This window comes from Triturus cristatus, chromosome 8 (genome assembly GCF_964204655.1).
Source record: "Triturus cristatus chromosome 8, aTriCri1.1, whole genome shotgun sequence".
In the NCBI taxonomy this organism is placed as follows: Eukaryota; Metazoa; Chordata; class Amphibia; order Caudata; family Salamandridae; genus Triturus; species Triturus cristatus.
Window position 1 is genome coordinate 1,599,539,969 of NC_140591.1, and position 21,552 is coordinate 1,599,561,520.

Below are 21,552 nucleotides of genomic sequence, written 5' to 3' on the forward strand. Positions count from 1 at the left end.
CAATTCATTCCTATGGGCCGAAGGAATTAATGGTTTTGCATTATCAGGTTTGTGATTTTGTAATAGAAAATCACTAATTATGAAATGCTAAAGTAAGGGTGACATTCGGCCTAAGCCCCCCCTCCCCTCCCGCTGCACTCCAATAAAAGTGGTGCACATACAAAGTGAACAAATGCCCTAGGGTCTTTATGCTCTTTATTGCATGTTGGACTGTTTTTGTTTTTTATTGCACATGGTTACCATTGACTTTGATGTAATTGTGAATTAATTTCCTAAATGCCCTATTCACATTTAGGAAATGCTTTGTGCAGGTGCATAGGAAATCACATATAGTAAATCCCTATTTGCGATTTCCTATTTGGAAATTGCAAAATGCGATTTGTGATTTCTACTGGGTAGAAATTGTGTTTGCAATTCCCAAACAGCCTTTATACATGCCAAAAGGCTATTTAGCGTTTCTCAAGGGGACTATGCTCTAATAGTAGTATAGCCTTCAATGGTCATTATACCCTGCTATGGTGCGCTTTAATAGACATGATGAAAAACATGACTTTTAACCTAAGAAAGAGATTGTAAATAACAGTTTTTAGTTGATTACAATTTTAATATGTTTTTCTTTTTAGGGAATGAAAAAGTCAGGGGAAAGCCAGAAATTCACAACTTGGTTCGGAATTTTTTTTTTATTTTGGGCATGTAGCTTACTGTGGCATTCCATTCTTCAACAGAGAAATTATTTCAGCATACAATACAATGCAACCCAATGGTGGTAAACCAGATGTCAATGTAATCTGACAAAGCTTGTACAGTGTCCTGTGGCATAACTGGTAGTTGGTGTGAGGAGTTCTTGTGGGGCTGAATTGGCTGAAGACAAAGTAGATAGTCCAAATTCATTTTCCCCCATCACACAGGTTATATTTAAAGATGTTAGCACATTCTTTCTTGTCTTCTTGAGGGATGTTGAAAAACTGCCAGATTCATGGTGTCTTCCTCCTGTTTCCCCACCTCCCAAGGTGGCTGGGGTAGTAGATTTTCTCCACCAGAAGACATTTTGAGTGTATTTCTCCAAATAGGAAAAGTATTGCAAAAGTACAGAGTTCAGCAACTATATACTCAATGAAGATCAGCTCAAACATAATTGCTAAGACGAAGTAAGACGTTCCAGATGCAAGTCTACAGTAATGCGAACCAATGAAATGTGACTTTATTAAAAGACATAGGTATTGGAGTTCCTTTCTCAGGTAGCAGCTCTCCATAAAAGGAAGAAATGTCAATACAAACAACAAGACAACTTGCTTATTGTGGTTGTGAGGAACCCTATAGGCCAAAAGTTGAACTAAACTGACACCCTTCATATAAAACCAAACTTTTTTTTTTAAACTTCTGGGACCTGCAGTAGTCCTGCTGGACCTGGTAAAGAAAGCGAAGGCCTCATGGTGAGTGAAGCGGCATTCCTACAGTGGACCTATGGTTCCCACTTGAGTATATCTGGTCATACAGAAAAAAGCAAACATCGAAGCAGCCATTTGATTGGCCGGAAATTAATTGAATAGTGGTAAAAAGAAGCTACAGTTTATTGAAATAAACAGGAATAAACCTCCTGAAAACCATTTGCCACTGCAATTCCATAGGGGCACATGGAACAAAAATAAAAGCATATCTATCATGGCATCAAGAGAAGCTGTGGAGAACTAGGCATCAACCAGTACATGTATTAGGCCTATGTCAATCACAGCATTGCAGAATTATGATACAATAGTGGTGCCTACAACATCCACTGCACCACCTTCCTCTAGGCCTGAGAAGGAGATAGTCCTGTGGAAGCTTTCATAATTTTGTGAGAAATTGGTTGTTGGTTGACTGGGGTATAAGCCCTGATCAAGCAACAGCCACAATCCCTTGCTGGGTGAACCATAAAAAGTCACTAAATTAGCATATGCTTAACCCTGGGTAATTTGGCACAAAAAGCAGTCAGGCTTAATTTACAGGCATTATGTTAAGTATGTATGCATCACACAAACAGTAATAAAGTGAAAACAAAACACAGGAAAAATCCCAAACTAATTTAGAAACATAAAGGCACCAAAACAGCACAAATCCAATCAGTAGAACCAGTTATGATTTTTGTAATTTTTGTGTGAAAACGAATGCCTAAAAGATCAGAGTTCCAACTGCAGACATCTAGTTGTGCGAGACCAGGTAAAAGATAAAAAATATGGCCGATCATGATGGAGCTTGGTTTGGATACAAAAAGTGGATAGGGACTTTACCTGGGGGCAATTTGCAGGCTCTCGGGCACAGAAAGACCTGTGCCTATATTCGCTGCACAGTGAGAGGCAAGAGAGTAGGAGAGAGAGCCACGCCCCCTCATCAGACTGAGATAGAGCAACCTGATGACCCGCTGCACGGGACCTGACCTGGAGGTGATTTGGGGACTCTCTGCTTTGAGGTGCTGCACAGTGAGGGCGAGAGGGGAGGAAAGATGTCAGCCACACCCTCATATTAGCTCAATATAACACAATGTGACTCCCAGCTGCATGGGACCTGACCTGGTGGCAAATTGGGCACACTCTGCCTTGACACAGTGAGTTTTCACTGCAGGGGTTGATACCATGGGTAAAAGGAAGGCCGCCAACTCTGTTCCTGGAAATGACAAGGTACCTAATAGGGCAAAGAAACATGCAGCAGAAATGCTTTAAAGCATATTGATGATTTGATTGAGGAGGTAGAAGATATACTAACAAAAGGGTTAAAACTACATGGCCACTTAGCACCAAGCCAAATATTACTCACTTTATACGGGGAAGGTGCACAAGTCAATTCACACTGCGTTTACCTCCCAATCAGTTAGTTTACCAGATCTTCCAGCCAAACAAATAGACGAAGAATCTCCAAGCCTTCCAAACTCTTCTAGTGTACAGCCAATACCAGTTCAAAGTCAGACTGTTTTCCTAGTCTTCCATGTTCAACCAAATCACCCTACTGCACAGTCTCATTCACAACAATTGCTCATCTCCCAAGCCTGCCACTATGAGTCCGGATGACCTTCTAGTTCTGGTCAACACCTTGAGAAATGAAATTGGGGGCACATTTACTAGGAAGTGGCAGAGCGCAGGGTTAGCCACCGTGGCTTCACGCCACGCTCCACCACTTTCAAAACAAAGGGCTGCACCGTATATAGAAGGATACGGTGCAGCCCTGCATTTGCCCCCTGTGGTGGTGCTTTTTATAGCTGCCTAGCGCCAAGGCAGACACCCTTGAACCATAATGCAAGGGTCCCTGTATTGTAAGGGTAGATTGTTTATGTGCATCCCATCCTGCACATAAACAATCTGAAATGGCATTTTGAAACTTCTATGCATGCTGCTTAATGAAGCACACATAGAAGTGGCAAAACATAATTTATTTAATTGATTGTTTATGTGCAGGAGGGGTCACCTTCATGCACATAAACAATCAATGGCCTTTTTCTGTTTCTATGTATTCTGCACAATTATAAACTATATTATTATAATTATATATGTCTGTAAACACACAATGAAGAGAATTGTTAGTGTTTATATAAACAAAATTATTATAATCTATATGGGATTGTGTATACATGTGTAAAAAAAATTCGGTATGATCTCCAAGATTTACCTTGTCTTGGCTAAAAATACAAAAATGTATCCTGTGATAAAAATAAATCTGACCAGTGTTTAATTTTTGTTTTCATTGGGAAAGACTTGTGGCATCATTAGCAGTCCCCTCTTTATACCATATTGCTTTAAGTTTATAACTTGTTGCAAGGGTGTAATCTGGGAAGATTGAAACCTTGGTGTTGTCGACAACATGGTGGCTGCTTTGCTGAGCTGCTTGTAAGATAATGTCCCTGACCGGAAAACATAGGAGCTTCACCACAACTGGTGGTAACAGAGTCCCCGGCGGCAGGGCAATGGCTGGGACACAATGCACCCTTTATAAGGAGAAGAAGGTTGACTGTCCGGTGAGTGCTACCGTGATCTTCAACACCTCTCCAGATATTTAACCATGTCCTGGTCTTCTATGCCCTCGGGTTGGCCAACAACACGGATGTTGTTGCGGCTAGAGCATCTCTCCGTATCCATGGCCCCTATCTTGGAAACTCTGCAGGCAATCCAATGGGTGGCGTACCTGCTGCTGGAGGCTGGAGGCTGATGTTTTGGACTGTTATTGCTGGAGTGAGTTTTCTGTGAGGGCCACCCACTCCCGCTGCTTCTTTTGATACTTGCAAAGAAGGCTCATCTCCAGAGCTGCCCTGCATATCTTGGCTTTCAAGGAGGAGTTCACTGTGGCCAGTACCTGAGCTTTTCCTTCTTGACCGAGGGGTTGAGCTGCATGTGGGTGAGCTAACATGTCTTCACCTGTTTGACACTGTGCACCCTTGTGTTGTGTCCTCCGTGTCTGGTCCCGGCACTGCTTTTGTTGCCTGTGACTTCTGCAGTGCCGACACTGGTGTCTCTCCATCTGAATTTGGATCTCCTTTGTATTGTCACCAGACGACTCTGCTTATCAGTGGGGGGCAGCACCTGCCAGCTCAATCTCCATACAGACTCCAACTGTTGTCCAGTGGCAGATGGAAGCCTATTGCTGCAGAACACCTGCACTGGGGGTCCCTCATCTGTCCCAGTTCCAACCTTAGTGTTCCTCCAGTGGAGGGGCCCCAGTCCTCAAGGTGGTACCTCAGTCTGCTGGCATCCTGCTTTCTCACCAGGCGGTGTGGTAGCATGAGCAGCCACCCGTCTAGTGGTCCATCTTCCTTTATGTCCATCATGCACAGCTGCAGTGGCTCACCCTCCCATGATCTCAGGCCGGGAAATTCCCCACCGCCCAGTGATCCCAGTGTTGAAGTGGTCTGTTGGGCTGCACCTCGCTACTGTTTCCCATAAGGGCCCATGAGATCCCAGCCTCAGAAGTCACTTTCATGTCACTGATCACGGCTGGAGGGGCCAAAGAATGTGGGAGGAGCAGATACACTGGAAGCCCCCAGGTAGCTCCCCAACTGCTTGTTCAGAGCTGTGCGCCCTCCCTGCATCCAGACATCCATTGCAGAATGAGTAGGAGAATCCCACAAACCTTTGTGCTCTCCTGCACATGTTGGGGGAGTGAAATGGCCCCTCCTTCATCCACCTTCTGGCCAGCTGTCTCCTTCCAGTTATCATGGCTTCCCAGCCCCTCTCACCCCCTCCTTCGCCCAGTGGGGATGGATGGCCTCCGTCTGCCTCTCTCACTTGCCAGCAGAGGTGTGCCCCCTGTGTCTTGGTCCCACATCTGGGCAATGAGCTCACGCATCCCTCTCACGTGTTGGAGAAGACCTCCTGGGGTGTGCTTTCGGACACATGGCCACCCGGCTTCACCCAGACCCTGGAATTTTGGGGAAGGTGATCAACCATCCAAATCATTGCAGGAGCCACAGCCTGAACCAATCAGGACCCAGGTCCATGCAGGATAAAGGCAGATTATAGTAGCACCCTGGCGGAGCTCTCTGTGCTGCTGCCATCTTCCCTGCTTTGTTCCTAGAAGAGCACATGAGGTAGCTAAGGCAAAGTCTAAGTAAACAACTCTCCTTTTTGGAGTGAGTGTATTTGTAATAATAATCGTTTTGAAGGTATACTGAAATTAATATGTCCTGATTTTAGAAGAATCAAACCAGAGCCACAAAATGATTATTGAAACATTACACTTTAGTGCTGGTCGGTCTTTTTGGTCTTTGGTTCATCTAGCTGAGGGAAGAGGTCATAAACCAGATGCAAAACTGTTGGCTCACTCTTAGCCATTCTATTATTTAGTCACAGTAGGTGTATTGCCGGATGTTCTCTCCTGACAACTATAAGTGCCCACAGGAGCCAAGGTTGTCACTGAGCTAGTAAAAATAGGCCATTTTTACGTCGAGCGTAAGCGTACAACCTCTTGTATACTTTAGTATACTTCTCTGTGGGCTTAAAGGCATCGGTCCTGCTTTTGATTTGTTTATTTCAGTGTCCTTCAAAAATCCTTGCTTGCTAGTGGTTAGTCCTGCCTCTTTGTCCCTCCTCTTACTCTTTGTTCCTCCCAGGCAGCAGGGGCTAAGTACATCATCAGTGTGCTTGGTTGTGTTTATCTGTAACTGGGAGGACTATTTTATTACTTTTCCTATATTGCTCGTGTTACACTATGGCTGCTTCAGGCCTGTAGCTGCTTGCATTCTATTGCAGCATTTGTCCCTACCACCTCCTCCCGAGCTGGAAAAGACCAGCTCTTATGCTGGGATTGGAGTTGCTGTGAAAGGGGTGTTCTACTAATGGTTTAGACTGTGCTGTATCTGTGGAATGTGGTTAATGAGAGGTCAAGGCAGGAATCTTCTAAGGGTGCAGGCAGCCTGCAAATGTTTCATTTCATTTTCTCCAAGCAGTGCCTAACATTTGTGGGATATTTTTGTTTCCCTGTAACTACCTTTCCCTACAGCTAAATCCCAGCAGCCCCGTGCCCCCATCCCCCCGGTTTTACGTCCCTGACCGGCTCACTCCTTTTCCTCCAAGAGGCTCTGCCTGGCTTCGGGCTCAGCTCCCACTCACCCCACTCAAGCTGCCATTGCCGTCTGAAACACCTTTTATTTTGTTTTTTTGGTTGGCGATGGACCTTGCTTGCGAACAAGTTGTGTTTTGTTTGCAGCTCCTTGGTTTAAAGGTTTTTGTTTTTTTAGTTGAACGGACCGTGTTTTTATTTTGAGCACAAATTGTTGTTTGCAGGTTATTTTGTAGCTATAACGTGCTTTCCCAGGATTTGCAGTGATTAAAAGAGACCTTCTGACCTCTAAATCCTTCCCCAGAGCATTCTCCCGGGGCCAGACTGTAGATGTAACCTACCCGGGAAAGGAAGAAATGTTCATGTGCTAATTAGATTGCTGTTATGTTGCCATAGCCGTTCACTGAAACAGACGATATTTATGGGTTCCAGACAGCAACGGAAACCTGAAATAACTGGGTTTACACGCAACGTTTTACAAATAAACTGCTTTCCGTGCATAAAAGATGCAGTACTATGCAGCATTAACCAACCAGCTATGCAGAGTTGTATCATTCTAAGGAATGGTATAAGCCTTTCTGGCTTCACAAGTTGCATGTCCAATCAATTCTGTATTTCATTCTCATAGTGTCACATATGCTTGTCTCTCAGACCTCTGCAACAGTGTATGGAGGACGAGTGGAGGGAGCACTCAGGAAACTGGGAAAGATGTTTCATGTTTCCACTGCTGCACAGGTTTGGTTTTGCAATTTTACTATTGTTGCTATTTAAAGTTGTGTATCCTTGGCACATTGGCCCTAGAGCACCAGAAGTAAAACACATATAGCACAATGTGCACTTTCTGCCTTAGCCACAGTATTTCTCTTTCACCCTTTCTCCACCCTCCAACATCCAACAGCCCCACCCCCACGCACCTGTTGTATTGTTTGTTACTTTCACAGACATATGGTTCCGGCACATTAACATGACGACATGCAAAAGGATGATTGCAATCTGCACAGCTTGGGAGATTTACAACTGTTTTTACCATCAGCTTCTTATTTACGCTTCTTACTTTGCTAAAATTCTGTTTCTCCCAAGAAAAGCTCTCTAAAGGTTATGATAAACAGCCTTGTTAGAGTATCTAGAACTTTCTTGCATAAACAGACCAACCACCTAAAGGTATCATATTTGTAGAAATGGTAAACAAGTGAGGGATAAGTTAACATCTACTTTGGTAAGTAGCACTCAAAATATTATTTTAACCAAACTTTTCCACAAACATATTAAGTGTTAGATTTATGAGGTGTATAAAGCAAATTGAAATTATTTCTGCTCTCTTTCTTTTATTTTGTTTTGGTACATTTGTTTCACCCTAAGTACTATTATATACATAGCATTATAAATACCTTTTTTCCATTAAAATGCAGCACTAACTGTATGCGCTGTGTTCCTGATTTTGTTTTAGAATATTCCTGTGTTTTTTGGGGGGAAATATTCTATGTTACATTTAGCGCTTTCTGTATATTGTGCATTAACCATGGTTGCATTTGGCACTTTTTTTATTAGCATTTAACCTAATTGTAACTCATTTTCTCTACTACCCCTTCGTATTAGGCAGGAGAAAGGTTGGTTAACAAATTTATTTGTAACTTTGTACACAACATTTTCGATTTGCACCTGATCTGAGGTAAAATGTTTGCATTTTGTTTTACACCTGCCAGGTGCCAATGGAACCATTTAATTTTCTGCAGACCAGCAGACAGGTTTATTTGGTGTTCCTCTCCATGTAGTACTAATACATTGTGGTTTGTTCAAAACTGTTTATAGAGGGATGGCCGTTATAAGCAGGTGCACTGCAATTATGCAAATAAAAGGTGTTACTTTTCACCGGTTTTAATGGTTCTAAGGTTTGTAACCTAGGGAGGATGGAATTTCAATTAGGCCCTGCCAGAGCTTGAGATTTTAACCCATAAACACTTTTTTTGTTTTCTGCAAACACAATTAACTCATCTGAGCCATCCTGAAGCCTATCACAACTTCCTTGGGTTCACCCTTTTCCAACATTTACCCCTTATATGCTTCCCATTATTATCTTAAATTGCATGGAGAGGATAAGATGGGACAACTTTTTAAAATTGCTGCTTCCTTTATATTCCCTCAGCAAGAAAACCTGCGATATGTTGTAGCAAGGTATTTTTGTGCGGCAAACACAATTAAGCCACAGAGCCATCCTAAAGTCTATTGGAACTTCCGTAGGCTGAATATAGTGCAGCTTTTGTTCCTTATTGGCTTCTTATTATTGCTTAAGCTACATGGAAAGAATGAAATGTGAATTTACAAACAACTTTTTAAAACCCCTGCTTATTTTATGTTCCCTCAGCCTACAATCCCGTGAAAAGAAGTAGCGAGGGGTACCAAAGAGCAAGCAAGGTGTAACAGGCTGCTCCCTTTATATCATGGATACATTTATATCCCCAGTTCGGTCTCAGAGGTAATACATAGTTTATCGCATATGGCAATTACCATTTTTTTAAAACTCTGTACCCATGACATCACACTCCACAGCATCAGAGCACTTCCACAATTATGCCTCACTTGTGAAAACCCTCTCCCCCACACACACAAGCACCCGCATGCTTATTTGTAGGAAGTGCTCTGATTTTTTATGAGTGGGTTCCACTTATATTTCTTAATATGGGAAAATATACCTTGGGAAACTTCCAAGAGTACAGACTTTTTAAACACATGGTGATTGCTATATGCTAATGGGACAGATGCAGTAGCTTCTGACACTTTTTTTGCCAAACTCAAAAGCACCATCGTTGTGCCACTGAAATTATTATATAGCCCACCAAGCATGTTCTCATCACACTTTTAGGTTTGCGTTCAACACACATCACCCCCAAAATTTTATATCCTTCACTGAACTTTTGGTTTCACAAAGGTAACACTTAAAACACAAATTTAACCAAACCAAACCAATTTACAGAACCCAACAGCTAGCCATCCTGGCTGAAGAGGGGTGAAACCCCGAAACTGGTCCTAGGATGCTTGTTTCCGGTCCAGGGAGGACCTGGCTTGGCAGTTCAGGCTGGACTGTTCCCATGAGGCACAGGGTCAGGACTGATTTGCAATTGGCCAGGCCTAAACTGGGGTGGCATGGTGAGCAAAAGAATAATGGATTTAACCCAGATCTCTTGACTGGGGAAGAATGTTTTGATTTGTTCTGCATTCCGTCCATCAATTGTGTGTCTTTTGCCTTCTTGCCCTATGTATGCTGGGTATGCCCAGACATGGGTCCTGGGCTCACTGTGCCACTGGAATCAAGCTATCCAGGCTGAAGAGAGGTGAAACCCTGAAACCGGTCCTAGGAGGCTTGTTTCCGGTCCAGGGAGGACCTGGCTTGGCAGTTCGGCCTGGACTGTTGCCTTGAGGCACAGGGTCAAGACTGATTTGCATTTGGCCAGGTCTAAACTGTGGTGGCATTGTGAGCAAAAGAATGATGGATTTAACCCAGATTTCTTGACTTGGGGTGAATGTTTTGATTTGTTCTGCACTCCGTTCATCAATTGTGTGTCTTTTGCAAAACCCAACAGATTAGAAACCCAATTCAGCAAAGTTAATATAAAAAAAACCACAGGATTTCTTGTAAATAATGCTAATAAACAAACTGGTAGTAAATACACTCAAAAATATTATATAAATATAGTTTTCCACCATAATACCAACTTTATATATTTGAACATTTAAGGTTTATGCTACCAGTACTATTTTGGCTATTCAAATAGAACATTTTGGACATATTTAAAATGCTCTGTGTGTCTACAAAGAAAATACAAAAAAAGAAGAAAAACTATTTATTTACTTATACTTAGTTATTTATTAAAATACATCATTAAATGCTAACCAACATATACCACTACACCATATTATTCCTTCATCACATTACCTATCTCATTTCTATACTACATACACACATATACTACATTCTGAAATCTTCTTACCCTATACACTAATACACCTCTCACAATCCACCCTTCCTCTAAATACCCCTTTAACTTACACCTTTCGTTCTCTACTACTCTATCACCCATCTATTTCCCTATCCCATACAATATCACCACATCAATAAGATACTTAACTACACATCTTTACAAACAGTATAATACACAACTATGTTCCAATTATCACTAAAGCACTAAAACTAATCCTCACATTAATCAACTGTCTAATAAAGAAAAATACTTCTTTAAACAAGTACTACCTATGCACTCCTTTCTCACACAATATTTATCATCCTGTCTTTCAATACCAATAACAACTTCTTCTATAAACTACATATACTACTAATTCTTCCTATCTATCTCTTCTCTACAGCTGTTACCACTATCTATTCACCATACCACATAATTCTACTACACAAATAAACCGCACAACACATAATTCATCACCACTAAAACAAAAACCATTTTATTACAGAAAATATAATTTCACTACACACCACATACAACCACAACAGTACACAACAGACACATAATTAAAAAAACAATACCATTACAATACCAATAACTCTAAATATAAGAAATGCAAGACGTATTGCATTGCAAATGCTTGTTTATCTGGTCAAACATTAAGACTTTCCAATCCTGCTGTCCATCAATCTGCTCTTCCAGCCAAAATGACAAACATCTCCTCATTTGCATAATTAAATGCTGGAGGCTTGTAGGACTAAACATCTGCCAAGTAACAATAGCTCAAAGATAATAATTGTGGGAGCATGAAGTGCAAACAGCAGCACTATAATGAGATGCCTATTACAGCATTAAATCACAATTTGTCACAATACTGTACATCAGAAAAAAAAATTGTTTATTTTTCATAAATTGTAGCTAAAAATATATAATATAAAAGGCAACACTTACAAATATTAAAAACATTTAAAAAGCAATACAACAAGAAAAAATGTCTAATCCGTCTTGAAAATCCTAGCTCACACTTAAAGCAGCCTATCACTCTTTCAGCATTTTACATTAACATACTGCTCTTCTTTATTCTTGAACAAAACGTGAGTTGTTCTTTATCAGTATATTGCATAACCGAATACCAGTGGTAGATTTATATAGGTCAATGTGGTGTTTCGGTGGCTACTTGTTTAACTCTACCTTTTTCAGGACCTGCAACAAATACATACTTCTGTTCATTTTTACAAGCTCAGAACACAATATTGTTTTAAAAACCAATCCCATGTTATAACCACAGTGTTAGAAATGGGATCTCTGGATGGCTAAGGTTTGCACCAAAGCCAGGAAGAAACCACCACTCTAGTCAGGACAATGGAGTTACACTCCTAAAAAAAACCCTGCTCACCCCCTTGGTAGCTTAGCACGAGCAGTCAGGCTTATCTTAGAGGCAGTGTGTAAAGCATTTGCACGTAGCCAACAGCAATACAATGTAAGCACTACAAACAGACACCACACCAGTTAAGAAAAATATTCAATAATTTTATATACTTAAAACAAGACCAAATATGATAAAAATCCACAATACAGTACTTCAAAATTAGTTACTTCTCAAAATGTCTTTAAGTTGCAAAATACGTTGAAAAACACAGTTCGTACGAGTCGGTAGCTCGGTTCGAGCCTACCGCGATGATGAAAACAACAGAGTCTCGCAGTTCCTGCTGACCGCGTCGGTACGGGCCAGCAACAGCGGGACAGATTCGTTCACAGTACCTTTCTCACTGCGGCTCACACAGGCGTGCAAGTCGGTCTTGGCATCCGTCACGGTTGTGATGCAAAATGGAAGTGGTGCAAGGTGCGGTGTCCCTCGATGCGGTGCGAGCAGCGGCTCGGTGACGATCTTGCAGACGGTGTCGGTGAGACCAAGGCTTGCGGTGCAGGACGAGTCGGTGCTCGATGCGGTGCTGGCAGGTCGCGGTGCAGGTGACAGAGCCGGTTGTGGTGTTTGTCGCGGCCACGGTGCAAGGTGAAAGCGGTGCAAGGTGCGGTGTCCATCTATACGGTGCGAGCAGCAGCTCGGTGACGATTGTGCAGACGGCGTCGGTGAGACCAAGGCTTATGGTGCAGGGCGAGACTATGCTCGATGCGATGCTGGCAAGTTGTGATGCAAGCGACAGAGCTGGTTGGCGGGAATTGGCACTGGCCGAGTCGGACAGCGGTGCATGATGAGTCGGTCACGGGTGTAGAGCCAGCAGCGATCGTGTTGGTGAGCCCAGGCCAGCGAAGTGAAGCGAGGTGATGCAAGTTGCGGTGTCTCTCGATTGGGTGCAGGCGGCGGCTCAGTGACGGAGTCGGTGAGACCAAAGCTTACGGTGCAGGGCTAGTCGGTGCGGCTTGCGGTGCCTCCAGGACACAAGGCCAGCGAAGGAGTTGGTTGACAGAGTCGGTCGCGGTTCCTTCTTCTCTGTGGCAACTGAAACCGCGGTTTCTAGGAGGGGTACCCAGAAGTCTTTGCAGTCGCTGAGACTTCTTAACAGGAGGCCAGCTCGGTTCAGGCCCTTGGAGATACTCAGCACAAGTAGAGAAAGTTCAGTCCAGTCCTTTCACTGCCCAAGGCAGAAGCAGCAGCTGCAGGCCAATCCAACAAAGCAACAACACAGCAAAGGGACAGTACTCCTCCTGGCAGCTCTTCCAGCTATTCCTCTTGGCAGGTTCCTTGAGTCCAGCGAGTTCTAAAGTTCTGGGGTTTGGGCCCCCCGTTTTATCCTCAATTTCTCTTTGTCCTCTGGAGGCAGAGGGGCCTTTGCCTTGTTGAAAACTAAAACAGCGATATGATTAAGCATTCACTGAAGACATGAATTCTCTACAAAACGTCTTTCTTGTATTATGTTGACCAATGTCCGGACTCCATTTTGTATTGCCATGTCTCCGCGTGCTTTGCACGAGAAGAGTCCTACCTTTTCGCTAGTTGCTCTTGTAATCTGCCTAGTAACAGTCTATAAATAGCTCCTTTGTCCGTCTGGCGCATGCCCAGACTTGACCACATCTGTTATCAGTTAGTCCTTGTTTGACCATGTTTTCGCGGGCTCAGGAAATTGTTAACTCCGCCCATATATTGATCCTGTATCGAAAATGTCCATAAATGGTAATTAATTTTGCTCTATGTTGTATCCACCCACTTATGAGCCCCTCTGTTGTGTATAAAAGGGGACCACGTACGCAAGTTCTTTGTGCTACTCTATGCAATACTGAAGAGTGTTGTGTAGGTTGTAGGACCACCCTTAAGGGTTAATAAACTCTGTCTTTGTATTTGCAGTTTCCGTGCCAACTTCCTTCTAGTTTTCGTACACAGGAGGGCGAACCCTTGTATTTTGCGGGCCTAGCTGGGGCTTGTATTCATCAATTGGCGCCCGTCACGTGGGGCTCATCGGCGACTCGGATGCTCGAAGGATTGGTCGTGACGAAGGTGAGGAATTTGGCCGGGGATGTGATCACTGCCAGCGGCGTCTTTTAGTCCTGGCATCCCGAGGTTTTTCTTCCTTCCCTTCCGAGCTGACCATCTGGGTGGCGCCGGTCCTCGACTGAGACCTCTTCTGACGGCTTGCCGCGTGATAGCCGTTTGGGCGAATTTTGGAACTTGGCAGTTGGAATCTGGACACTCTTGATTGTTAAGAACCATTGTACGGTACTTGCTCCGAGTTTTGAAGCCTGGGTTGGCTATTTGAGTTTGATTTGTGATGACCGGTCATATTTTGTATTGATTACTGTGGGAATATATGCGTTGCAACACATATAGGCAGGTTATGTGGAGATATTTCTCCGGAGTTGTTTAAATTTGAACGGCGCAATGTTTAAGTGCCATTTTTTTGAATACTGCATATTTTGCATTATTTTTGAGCATGCCTGCTTTTAGCGCACTCCGTAAGTGGTGCTGCTGCTTTGGAAACCGGTTAAATCTTGAGGAATCTGCCCCAGCCCCCCCGGAGGGGACTCCTAATAGGGATATGTATGTGAAGCATGGTCTTTCCTCTATAATGTACAGCACAGTGTGGAGGAAATACACCAAAAAGGATCCTGAGTTACGATGGCCTTTGTATGGATCGTTTGATATGCGTAAGATTGAGTATGTGGAACAGTGTATGTGTAAACGGCGTGCTAGGCAAGACATGTTTGAATGTGTACGGTTATGGGTGAAGGAAGTGCGTGAGCGGGAGAAACGTGAGAAAGCGCTGATTGATAAAGAGCAACGGAAAAATGATCATGTCAGAGCGCAGGAAGCGAAGCGTCGGGAGGAAAGAGAAGTGGCGGAGAGACAAGAGAAAGAGCGTAGGTTGGAAGTATTGGGTCAATATGCTGTCCGCCAGCCACTTTATCCTGTCCTAACTAATCTTGAAGATGATTTTTATTTATTAGATCGTTCTCCGCCCCCTTATGTTGGCGCGTCTGCCCCGAGGTCGCAGGATTCTGGATTGGTTTCGGATAAGGTAGACACGCGGTCCATGTTATCAACTGATCGTATGGGTGAGCTTCGGAAAATTTCTCTTCGTGCGCTTAAGGGCAAGCTATCTCTTACTGAATTATTGGCATCTTTGGAAAGTTGGCAGGATAGGGAAAAGTTATATTTTGCTTAAACTTTTTCTGACGAAGTGGTTACTGCTTTTCGGAAATATTCTGATGTTTTTGAGCCTGATGTTATAGTATTAGATTCTAAAGCATTACGTAATGGTGTCTTTTCTCCCTCTAAGGTACCCGATGCGGTCCGACGGCTGTTTGCATTGCGGGACGCGGCGGTTGAACTCAAAGAGAAAGCGCGCCAAAAGACAGGGGAGGAGGAGCAATCGAATCCACATGTCGGCGGGAAACAGTCGGCTATTCTTCAGTCAGATAAGATTGAATTAGTGCATGCTAAACCGATGCGAGAGGCGGCACCTTTGTATGTTCCTCCTAAAGGAGCGGGAACTAGTTCAGACATGTCTTCCCCCGATGCTAGGGGATATTTCGTGTATAATTGGGTTTATACTCCCTGGCATAGGACTGATGTTATGGCCTTGAAGAATGCATTGGCTGACCCCCGCAAGAATCCAGCGGCCTTTTATGAGGAGGTCGAAGGGGCCTTGAATTCTTGTACTATGACTTTAGCAGATATAGATTTGTTCTTTGGGCTCATTTTACCACCGGATATGTGGCGATCTGTGCGGAAGGTGGATGATCAAGCCGTTTTTAAGGCCAAATGGTCTGAGATTGAGGATGAGGATAGGGAAAGAAAGCCCGCGCAAAAAACGCCCCAGCTTATTTTAGATCTTCCTGCTGCTATCTTGACTAAGTTGAAAACGATTATTCCCCCTAAAAACATTGACTGGAATATATTAGCCTCGTGTAAACAGAAGGTTGATGAATCAGTTTCAGACTTCTTTACGCGCTTTGAAGAAACATTTCATGATTTTAGTGGTCAGTCACTTACAGATGATACGGGTCGACATCTTTTTGTTGATAAATATGTGGCGCATTTATTACCGGGAATAGCAGCTCGAGTGAAAGCTCTTGGTCCACCTCGTCTCCGGCATCGCTCCTGAATATGGCTCAGTATTATGAGCGTCAGGAACAAGAAGTGAAGGGTCATGAGGAGAAGAAATCGAAAGATTTGAAAACTAAGGTGATGTTAGCGCAAGTGTATGGTCCCCCTCGTCGGGGTGTTGAGAGAGGTAGAGGAGGATTTTATGGTTCCCCCTTGGGTCGGTCGGATGTTAATAGAAATCAATGTGCGTATTGCAAACAGTTGGGTCATTGGGCCAGGGATTGTCCGGTATTATATGCATCTCGTCAGGGACGTGGTCAGGGACCGCCGAGAGGTAGAGGGGGCTTTTTGAACTTCAGACGGAATTCCAATGATCGTGCTCGATTTGATCCTAACGCGCAGCAACGAGAGAGACCTAATGTATTTGATCGGCAAAATCAGTATCAAATGTCTGGGAATGACCGCCCTGGGTACCATGATTCGCAGCATGCATAGGATTGCGTTGGGTGGGGGTTGGAATCAGTTGAAGTGCCAGTTGATCAGAGGGGTCCCTATGTTACAGCAAATGTTCTGGGTTCTACTGATCGGTTCCTAGTTGATACAGGAGCTACTCGCAGTGCGCTGTCTAAACAATTGGTTCCGAGGGCTCCCCCATCTGGCTTAATGGTTACATCGGTAGGATTTGATGGTACACTCTCTCGAAGCCCTCTATCCCAACCCCTTGCATTTCATGTTAACCAACTTTCTGCACCCTGTCCGTTTTTGCTTGCACCGAACATGCCTGACAACATTATGGGTCTTGATATGCTTAAGCACTTCAGAGCTACGATCCGCTGCTCCCCTACTGGAGTACGTGTGATATTAAATGATAATCACCCCATGGCAGAACGGATGTGTGTGGTTGCAGAGGATACTGTATTATCTTCCCTCCCGCGTACTGTGTGGGCCACTTCGGATACTGATGTGGGACAGATGGTGATTCCGCCTGTACACATTAGTGTCAAGGAGGGTGCTGTGTTACCACGCCTCCCTCAATATCGTATTTCCCAGGAGGGGGAGGAGGCACTCATACAGATTGTGCAGGATTTGATTAAAGTGGGAGTAGTGGAGGAAGTTCCATACAATGTCTGCAACAGTCCTATTCTACCCATTTTGAAGAAAGATACTGATACTAGGGTTTATCGTTTTATTATTGACTTAAGGGAGGTGAATAAGATAGTGATACCTCAGTATCCAGTAGTTTCTGATATTACGACGTTTCTTACTCTGGTCCCGCCAACGGCGACCACATTCTCAGTTATCGATTTGAAAAATGCTTTCTTTTCGATTCCCATTCATCCTGATAGCCGGTACCTTTTCGGCTTCACTTTGAATAATCGGTCTTATAGATTTTGTAGAGTCCCTCGGGGTTATACAGAGAGTCCTAGCATTTACAGTCAAGCATTGAAAAGACAATTGGATTCCTTTGTTCTGCCTGATGGTGTAGCCCTTATACAATATGTCGACGACATCTTGCTGGCGGCCGACACTCCTGAGCTATGTGAGAAGTGCACGTTATCCTTGCTTTCCTTTTTGGCATCTCACAATCACAAAGTGTCGAGGAAGAAATTGCAATTCTGTAGACCAAAGGTGACTTACTTGGGACACCTTTTGTCTAAGGAGGGGCGTGCACTCACACCAGATCGCATTCAAGCAATTTTGGACACGCCAGTACCTTCCACACAGAAGGACGTGCGTGCATTTTTGGGTCTTGCTTCTTTTTGTAGGCAATGGATATTGGGGTTTTCATATATAGTTAAACCATTGTTAGCACTTTTGACAAAAGATACCCCAATTCCTCTTCCCTGGTCAAATGATTGTGAAATTGCCTTTCAGCAATTGCGACAAGCCCTTTGTTCAGCACCAGTGTTAGGTACCCCTGATTATACGAAGCCCTTTACATTGTATGTACATGAGAGAGATGGATGTGCATTATCAGTTTTAGTACAGATGCACGGCGACAAGCAGCGCCCTTGTGCATATTTTTCGGCCGTACTTGATCCTGTTGCCCGAGCATTGCCTGGTTGTTTTCGCTCAGTTGCGGCGACAGCTGTGTCAATACGCCAAAGCGAGGGAATTGTGTTATCTCATAAGCTGTTGGTATTAGTTCCCCATGCTGTTGATGCCCTGCTTAATCAGACAAAGACGCAGCATTTGACCAGTGCTCGTTTAACGGGATATGAATTGACGCTTTTGGCTCCTCATATTACGTTGAAGAGGTGTGCAACGTTAAATCCAGCCACATTGTTGCCGTTCCCGGAAACTCAGTCTGAAGCACAAAAAGCACATGACTGTATTCTCGTGACTGAGGAACAGACAAAGGATCGTATTGATCTCCAGGATACGCCCTTTACAGATGTAGATGGAGAACTATGGGTGGACGGATCATGTCTGAAGCTACCAGATGGTACGACTTCAGCAGCGTATGCAATTACCACATTACAAACAATCGTGGAGACAGCACGTATACCGCAGAAATCAGCTCAAGCAGCGGAACTGATAGCATTAACACGAGCATGTGAGCTCAGTACAGGATTGTGTGTGAATGTTTATACAGATAGCCGCTATGCCTTCGGAGTAGCGCACGATTTTGGCCTACTCTGGAAGGAGAGAGGGTTTCTAACGTCACATGGAGCACAGATAATGTATGGAGAGTTAGTTCGCAATCTTTTGACTGCATTAACATATCCAAATAAGATTGCTATAGTTAAATGTAGTGCCCACAAAAAGGTGGTTGATAAAGTTGGAGAAGGAAATGCTTTGGCAGACCGGGTGGCACGAAAGACTGCGATGCAGCCTGACTCTACTGCAATGTATGTTGTGAAGTCACAGGCAGAAAGATGGCACGATGCTAGGAGAGAACTGCTAGAGATACAGAGGACCGTTTCCGATAAAGAACGGGAGCAATGGTCCAATGATGGAGAATTGGATGATGAAGGGTGTTGGAGAAATAAGCAGATGGATAAATGGAAGTTACCCACAGCTTTCGTACAACCTATGGTTCAGATGGCACATGTACTAGCACATGTCGGAGCTTCCGCAATTGTAAAGTTACTCACACGAGTTTGGGAGCATCCGGAGATTGCTAGCACGGCAAAGAGGGTAGTGCAGACTTGCATGATTTGCCTGAAGTATAACCCAGGAAAGGGTACACGAACTCCAGCAGGAGGATTTGCAACACCTACTGCACCCTTTGAGGTTTTGCAGATGGATTACATTCAGCTTGAGCGCTGTAACAATCTGAAGTATGTTCTAGTAGTGGTTTGTGCCTTCAGTAAGTGGGTTGAGGCATACCCTACGAAAGACAATACTGCAATGACTACAGCCAAGATGCTATTGAAGGAGTTCTTCCCTCGATATGGTGTTTGTAGATTGTTGTGGAGTGATAACGGACCTCATTTCATAGCAGACGTTATCAAGTATGTCCTGAAAGGACTGGGAATCACCCAGAAATTTCATGCAGTGTTTCACCCTCAGTCTGCGGGATTGGTTGAGAAATATAACGGTACTTTGAAGCTTAAGATCGCTAAGATCCAAGCTTCGACTTCTTTGACTTGGCCAGACGCTTTACCGCTGGCATTATTGTCAATTAGATCGATACCGCATTCTCGGACTGGTCACACGCCATATGAGATCGTGTTTGGACGCCCAATGAATATTTGGGGTCCACCGAAACCAAAGTCAGTGTAAGATGTACCTTGTGTAATGATGAATGATTATCTGGCACAGTTAACTGATAATTTGGTTTCTATTCATCAACAGGTTCGAGAAGCGCTCCCTGATCGGTCCACAGGTGAAGGACATAATCTCCAGCCTGGAGACTATGTTATGCTCAAGGTGTTTGAAAGGACGAACAGTCTGGAGCCGAGATGGGTTGGTCCTGAGCAAGTCTTGCTCGCAACGAGGACAGCTGTGCGAGTCTCCAATCGGAAGAACTGGATCCACTCCCAGCACTGTAGTAAAGTGCCACCTGGATTAGTGGAGCCTGCTGTATTGACCGACCATCGAGAAATCCTGACTACAGAGAAAGGCCGTGCTGTGGAACCGAACGACACTGAGGAGCTCTTCCCGGACCAAGCGATTCCTGGAGGAAGAAGATATCATCTCAGACCAAGGAAGTGATTTTTTTTTTCCCTGTATTAGGACACGTTGTCAGAACGGCCCTTAGGATAGTGAAACGGAGAGCCAATGAGGCAAGAGGGGGGGATCAGCCCTGCATTAGTGTAGTGACACCCGTCTTGGCCCGCTGGTGAAGAAATCAACGGCTGCCTTAGGGAAAGAGTTCTGACAACCTTTTAGTTTCAGGAAGATATTGACTTTTAATACAAAATGGAGAAGAAGAAGATTTTTTGTGCGACAAGTTTTATTATCATTGTAGCTATTATTGGTATAACCACGTTGTTTGTCGAGGATGTGACTCCTGCCCATGAGTTGCTTGTTTTGACTACTCCAGTGCCTGAGGAGCACTACTTTTACACCCTTCCGTATCAAGAATTGAAGCATCGCCAGTCTTATTTGAATAATACTTTTATCCAGATGTTCCATCATACCCATGTTGCTACAAATGCTACGAACTGTTGGATATGTGGTATGATGCCAGCTCATCAGAAGAAAGGAGGAACGCCGTTTATACCTCTTCCTTTCTCTCATAATGGCTCTTGTAGAGTATGGTACACTTTGCTTTTTGCCACACGGAAACCTACAGTGGGACGATTACTTTTTAGATTTAATAAGGAATGTCATCAAGATAAAGAAGGCTATCCACAAGCTAATGGGACAATATGGGAGTGGGAAGAATACCGACCAGATAACGAATCAATCCCCTACATCTTCACGAACACCAGAGAAACTGTTGGAAATGAGAAATTTGTAATTCAAGTGGCGCAAGCTCAAGCGGACCTGTGTGTCCAGAGTATCGGTTATTTCCCTGTTGGTGTTAGTGATTGTATTATTGTTTTGAATATAGATGGATTAAATAATAGTACTTTCTTAGCTTCCCATAATACGTACTTCGTATGTGGGAATAAAGGTTATTATCGCTTACCCGCCGGCTGGTCCGGAGTATGTTATGTAGCGTTCTTATTACCCCCTGTATTCTTAGCACCTGCATCCTATCATAAAGACTTGAGGTTATTGAACAATGTAACTGTAAATAGGTATAAACGTACTCTATCTATTGATGATGTTGACCAAACCGACACTAGCTTACAGCAGTATGTTGATTTTAACTTAGGATTGTTTTTCTTTGTTAGAGCTGCCTTAAATAGTAGGAAGGTTCGACGATTAACAAGAGTTGTAGAGGCTGTAACAAATCAAGCTGCTGCGGCTCTTGGGAATCTTACGGAAGAATTGCAAATCACTAGAATTGTTGCGTTACAGAATCGTATGGTATTAGATGTTATGTTAGCAGACAGAGGTGGAGCATGTAGAATTATCGGAAGTAGTTGTTGTGTATTTATTCCTGACCACACGCCATCAGTCTATAACGCTATTAATAAATTGCATAAAATCGCAGCTGAGATTCATACAGAAAATGGC